General features: G+C 37.7%; 1 protein-coding gene across 3 annotated transcripts in view; it reads left to right on the top strand.

The window, feature by feature from the left end:
- nsfa (N-ethylmaleimide-sensitive factor a) overlaps positions 1-6,000 on the top strand; it is a 52,605-nt gene that overhangs the window by 2,544 nt on the left and 44,061 nt on the right. The window lies entirely within an intron of this gene.

The raw sequence follows: 6,000 nt of genomic DNA, 5'->3' as shown, positions 1-6,000 counted from the left end.
AGAGGGGGACAGACTCTTAAGTCTGTAAAATAAAATGATATTTATTCAGTTACATATTAGCCATATATGAGAAATCAATATACGCAGTAACAAATTCGATAGCTCAATTTGTTTGGTATGCATACCAAACTTGATACTTGATCAGCCTGAATATTTCATCTATATGATGTAGTCTAAAGCACTGAACCCACATATATTATTTTGTATGTGTACATAAGACAATGAATGCTTGTGTGGAATTTCCATAAAGCCGAGACCAAATGGGAATGAATTATTAACTGACTGTAATAAATTGTATTTAAGATCATTTAATTACAAAAAACAAAGTTATAAGGCAGTAAAGTAACGTGCACGCTCTTGATGGTGAATGTATCTCACAGCGAGGGTGTCGAATTCGGCACAAACTTGGCACAACACTTGCTCAAACTAACTAGCTGCTCCAATAAGGTGAAAGCTGGGGTCAGTGAAGCTGCTGCAGGATAAGCCTTAATAAAGCGAAAGAAAGACCCAGAGCCATAAACAAACACAGCCTCTGATCTGCTACCAAAATAAATGTTTTTAAAACAGCTTCTGCTTTTTCTGTAGTATAATTTTTTGGGGGAACAAATCTACCTGTTTTTTTAATTTTGGGTGGGACACATACCTCCAACTCCCTCTGTTCCTTCCCCAATGCACTTGCCTTTTAAAGGACTGACTTTGTTGGTACCCATGTCTCAAACCACACTGCATCCACAGAATACCATCCACTACCTAACTGCCATCTGGTGGCCATCCAGCCACCCATCAGTGTTTATTTTTGTTTCCATTTTAATTCCGTTTATTTTTGTGTGAGATTAGTTTTAGTCAGAATCAATCAAAATAGAAACCAATAAAATCATTAAAGATTTCCTCTCCAGTACAGTGAGAGTCAACAAACCTCTGGTGTTTTAGAGTCGTTCACAGAATCTCAATATGTCTCTGACCCAGATCAGAAAGAGCACAGTGTCTGTGTGTGCTATATATTTAGACACAACATGCACTCAAGCAATAGCTCACTCACTCTCTCTTAATCTTAGGGCCCTATTTACACCCTGTGCAACGCGCATCATGATGCTTATTGCTATCTTACACCCCACAAATGGTTTATTTTCACACCACTTTTCTTTTCAAATGGCAAGTGACCCTGATTGGTTTATTTCACACTACTTCCAAAACATACTCATGTTTAATTTTGAGAATTAGTATGCATTTGCTCGAAAACCGTATTTTTGGTGTCCTCATGATACCAAAGATGCACTGACATGCCCTAAATCAAGCTGCACGGTCCACAGTTTAATGATAGTTTAATATTTGATTTAAAAATGAGTTTTCGTATTACAGATTTGTTAAGTATTATGTTTGGTATTGAGTTTAGCATTGGGTTAGGAATGAGTTTAAATAAAATAAAGAGAGTAATAAATTATAAAGTGCTGAAACACTGACTGCACTGAATTGGTGATAAGCTGGTTTTCTGCTGCAGTGAATCTGGTACAGTTGGGATAGGATATCTGTGACTTCCTTTAAGGGTCATCCTGATTTTGTTCTGTACTGATCCTCCTGAAGTTGGCCTCATTAAATTTAAACACCACAGATTCCACAAATAGCTGGAGTATATGTGCTTTCTGTTTAGTGCAACACTTTTGTTGCTTTAACTGAATTATTTTTCTTGGGTTTGTTCAGTTGCTATGATGGACTGCAGGACAAATATGATATGTTTTCTGGTTAGATCAGAGTACAGTAGCATACTGTAGAGTACTGTAGTGTACTATGAAGTGCTGCAGAGTATTACTTGTGTTTGTAGATTACTGTGTTAGAGCCATAAATAAGATTTCAAATTTGTTTTATTTGTTTTTGAGTATTTTTGTAATATTTGTGTTATTTCATGTAGGTAATCCTAATGTCAGTGTAATTGAACTGTAAATTTAATACAGGACTCTTATTTTGATAGTATGCAAAATGATGCTCTTGAGCTGGTAGAGCACTAGCTGATTGAGTGAAGGATTGGAGAGCACGGATTCACACAGTTTTTTGACCGTGCTTACTGTGTTTGGAATTATTGAAAGGAAACTGTAAAAAAAGAATATTTTGGATTTACATTTTTCTTATATAAAGACTCTTTTTTGTTGAACTCACAGTTTCACGCGTCCATTACTTTTCTGAGTGCTCTTAAATCCTGAATGGCAAAGATACTGGATCTGCTGCCATAACATACTGTAAATTACATTATGTAGTAGATGCTTTAGCAATGCAGCAATAGAGGACATAGAAGTTTAAGAAAAAACTTTTTTTGAGGAGGCAAAGGGAAACAGTGAGACAGAGAAGGAATGGAGGGAAAGCAGAAAATGAAGTTAGAAGTAGTTATTTTTTAGAAGTGCTAGGAGAGAAAGTGCTCCGAAAGTAGGAGAGAGCCTGCTCTGTAATCACTTTGTAGACAATCATAAGGTCTTTACACTTATTGTGAGCAGCAACAAGTAGCCAGTGGAGATCTATGAGTAGTGCATGGACTTGTGCTGGTTTTGGCTTGTTGAAGACCAGGAATGCTGCTGTGTTCTGAAACATCTACACAGGCCGGAGGCCCATTGCATTAAATGAATAGTAACTTGAAATTAGGCTTACAGTTTTATTGTACACTTTAAAAAAATAAAGGGACCACTAAAATAACACATCCTAGATCTTAGTTAATAAATTATTCCAATTGAAAAACTTTGTTCATTACATAGTGGAATGCGTTGAAAACAGAATAACATAAAAATGATAATTTTGAGATAGAAATCAAAATGATTGTCATTGTGGTCTGGATAAGGAATCATACTTAAAATCAAAGTGGAAAGTCACATGGCTGATCCAACTTCAGTGGAAACTCCTCAAGACAAGTTAAAATTTGGCTCAATAGTGTGTGTGGCCTCACCACTGGGCGGTGCTCAAGCGTGGCCACTAGTCCTCTCTCTCCCTTCAATGCCTTGTTTTCCCCTCTCTCTCTCTCTCTCTCTCTCACTCTCTCTCTCTTTTCCACCCGGCCGGCCGGAACCTGCAGAGGCTCCACCCCCCACAGCGCTGCTCTCTCACTGTGCGCGTCCATTGGCGCTTTTCTTCAGCGCATGTTGCCGTGCCGTTCCCTATCTTTCTTTCCCTAGAACCCCACACTGCCTTAATCATCTTGCCTGCATTGTATTTACCCTTCTTATTTTACCTCTCTGCCTTAATTATCTCTCTGCCTTAATTACCTCTCTGCCTTAATTCCTCCTCATCCACTACTCCAATCTCCTCACCCTTTCCAACCTCCACCCATTCTCTGTTTATCAAATGTCACAAGAGCCCTGCGCGATCTCAATAGCCTAGTTTAAGTAACATACCCTCAAATCATACACAAATCCACCAGCTCGAATCAGCGCAGCCTCTGGCTCTTCCAAGGACTACCTGATCACCAGCCAAATTCTCCAACTAGAGATCAAAGCCTATCACAGCTACAGACCTACTCACAATCTTCTTCCGTACTCAATCTTCTGATCAAACTTTTTGGGGCTTCAGCTTCAAGGTTTTCCAGCAATGCTGCCCCGAACTGCTGCCCAACCATCTGAGTTGGGGAATACTAGCAAATTGGAAAGAAGCCATTTCTGCGAGCACGCCACAAACAGAGTCGCCTGAGGTATGCAAAAGCAAAAGCACACCTCTGTTTGTGGCGTGCTTGCAGAAATGGCTTCTTTCGCATCACTCTCCCATACAGCTTCTCCTTGTGCAAAGTGCGCTGTATTGTTGACCAATGCACAGTGACACCATCTGCAGCAAGATGATGCTGCATCTGTGGATTGTCCTTGACTGTTCTCACCATTCTTCTTCTCTGCCTTTCTGATATCTTTCTTGGCCTGCAACTTTTGGCTTAACAAGAACTGTCCCTGTGGTCTTCCATTTCCTTACTATGTTCCTCACAGTGGAAACTGACAGGTTAAATCTCTGAGACAACTTTTTGTATCCTTCCCCTGAACAACTATGTTGAACAATCTTTGTTTTTAGATCATTTGAGAGTTGTTTTGATGAGCCCATGATGCCACTCTTCAGAGGAGATTCAAATAGGAGAACAACTTGCAATTGGCCCTCTAAAATACCTTTTCTCATGATTGGATACACCTGGCTATGAAGTTCAAAGTTCAATGAGGTTACCAAACCAATGCTGTGCTTCAGTAAGTCAGTAGTTAGGAGTATTCAAATCAATAAAATGATAAGGGTGCCCATACTTTTGCACCGGTCAAATTTTGGTTTAATGCATATTGCACATTTTCTGTTAGTACAATAAACCTCATTTGAATCCTGAAATCCTGAAATGATTAAGATTAATAGTGGCGCCCAAACTTTTTCATATGACTGTATATAAAATACCTGTCAAGTTTTGAATTTAAAAATAAGGGACATTTTCCGCCACCCGCTTCGAGTCCTCCGACTAGTCCAACAGAGGTTCAGTATCCCTTACATTTTAAGACAGGTTTACAAGTAAACTAAAATAACCTCCTGTGAACCACATACAAACTACAATTAAATTATCAGAATCTTATAGGCCTACCTTTGTTGACACTGAAATGTTGTGGACATTCCTACTCTTATAATACACCTTAAATAAAACCTTTTCTAGATATTTACATTCATTTTTCAATTTTATGGCAGGAATGCACTCTCTTATGTTTTATTTTTGTATTCATTGGATTTAAAATTGAACAAAGGATGCACAAATTCTGCAAAATGAGCTTTTACTAAAAGACATGGAGCAGATATATTCCATCAGTGAACCCATTCCTCAATAAAATATACAAAACAGTACATCAACAATGAATTTAGTAGCAGTGTAAACAATTCACTTGTTTCTGATTTGTTCTTTTACCTTTCCCAAATTATTAAAATAAATATTAATAAATATCAGTTCTAAGGGGCCTACAAAATTATTATTTTTATTTAATATTCCTCTAGCTGACAACAAGTAAGTGGTGGTATGATGTGTCTAATACACTGCTGGATTTATATAATGATTGAGTTAAGGTCCACAGAGGGCTAAGGGATTTTATCAGTTAAACTCAGTAAAGGATTGTTTATTAGCTGATCAGTTGGATCCGGTAAAAAACACACAATTTTGAGTCAGTGAGCAGAGTTCAGAAACTGCTTTAAACTACCAACATGAAGTATTGTATTAAATTCCGGCTATCCACAACACATACATATATTTTTTGACTACCTATCTAATTCCAAAGTTACGCTAACTGACTAATCACCAAATGTATTTTATTAAGGGGGGGTGGGGTGTGCAAGCTGATTGGCTGTTTCTCATGAAAGGTGGGACCTTCTCCTTGAACTGGCACCATAAGAGATAAAATAACCTCTCATCAATCAAGTTTTTACCGTCACTTCCTCTCTACCTGTGTCGAGTGTCGAACAACCTCGCACCCACCTCCTTCCCATCTTCCTCCTTCATTTATTTTCTCCCTTTCTTTTCCTGGTTCCCTTTGCGTGGGATGACTTCAGCTTCATGCTTTTCCAGCGAAGCTGGAAGGGCGTGGGGAATACTAGCAAATTATTATTTAAGCTTCATAGATCCAAAGAATCCAAAACACCTAGGATAGAATTTCTCCAAACATTATACGTGACAATAAAATATTTTATCACAATCAACATTTTTGTTTAGAAAGAATGAAAAAGTAAAAGTTTGCCTTATGACAAACATGTTTGAGGTAGAAAAGGAGAAACCGCAATATAAAAATGAAATTTTCCCCTTACAAGACAGCTTTTCTAGTTCTTTTTGTGTCTTTGTTTCTTTTTAAATAGAATTGTTCTTAGGAAAAACAATAAAAATAAGGAATTTTCTTCCTTTCAGTGCAATAGTGTAAAATAATAAATAAATGTGTGAGGAAGAGAATAAAAGCTTGAGTAACGATCTTTTTACACCAGTATTGCTCAATATTAACACCAAAGTTGGTAATGATATTATCGATACTTGGATCA

The sequence above is a fragment of the Astyanax mexicanus genome, chromosome 19, assembly GCF_023375975.1.
Source record: "Astyanax mexicanus isolate ESR-SI-001 chromosome 19, AstMex3_surface, whole genome shotgun sequence".
Classification (NCBI taxonomy): Eukaryota; Metazoa; Chordata; class Actinopteri; order Characiformes; family Acestrorhamphidae; genus Astyanax; species Astyanax mexicanus.
The sequence above is the reverse complement of the archived record's forward strand: the minus strand, read 5'-3'. Positions and strand labels throughout refer to the sequence as shown.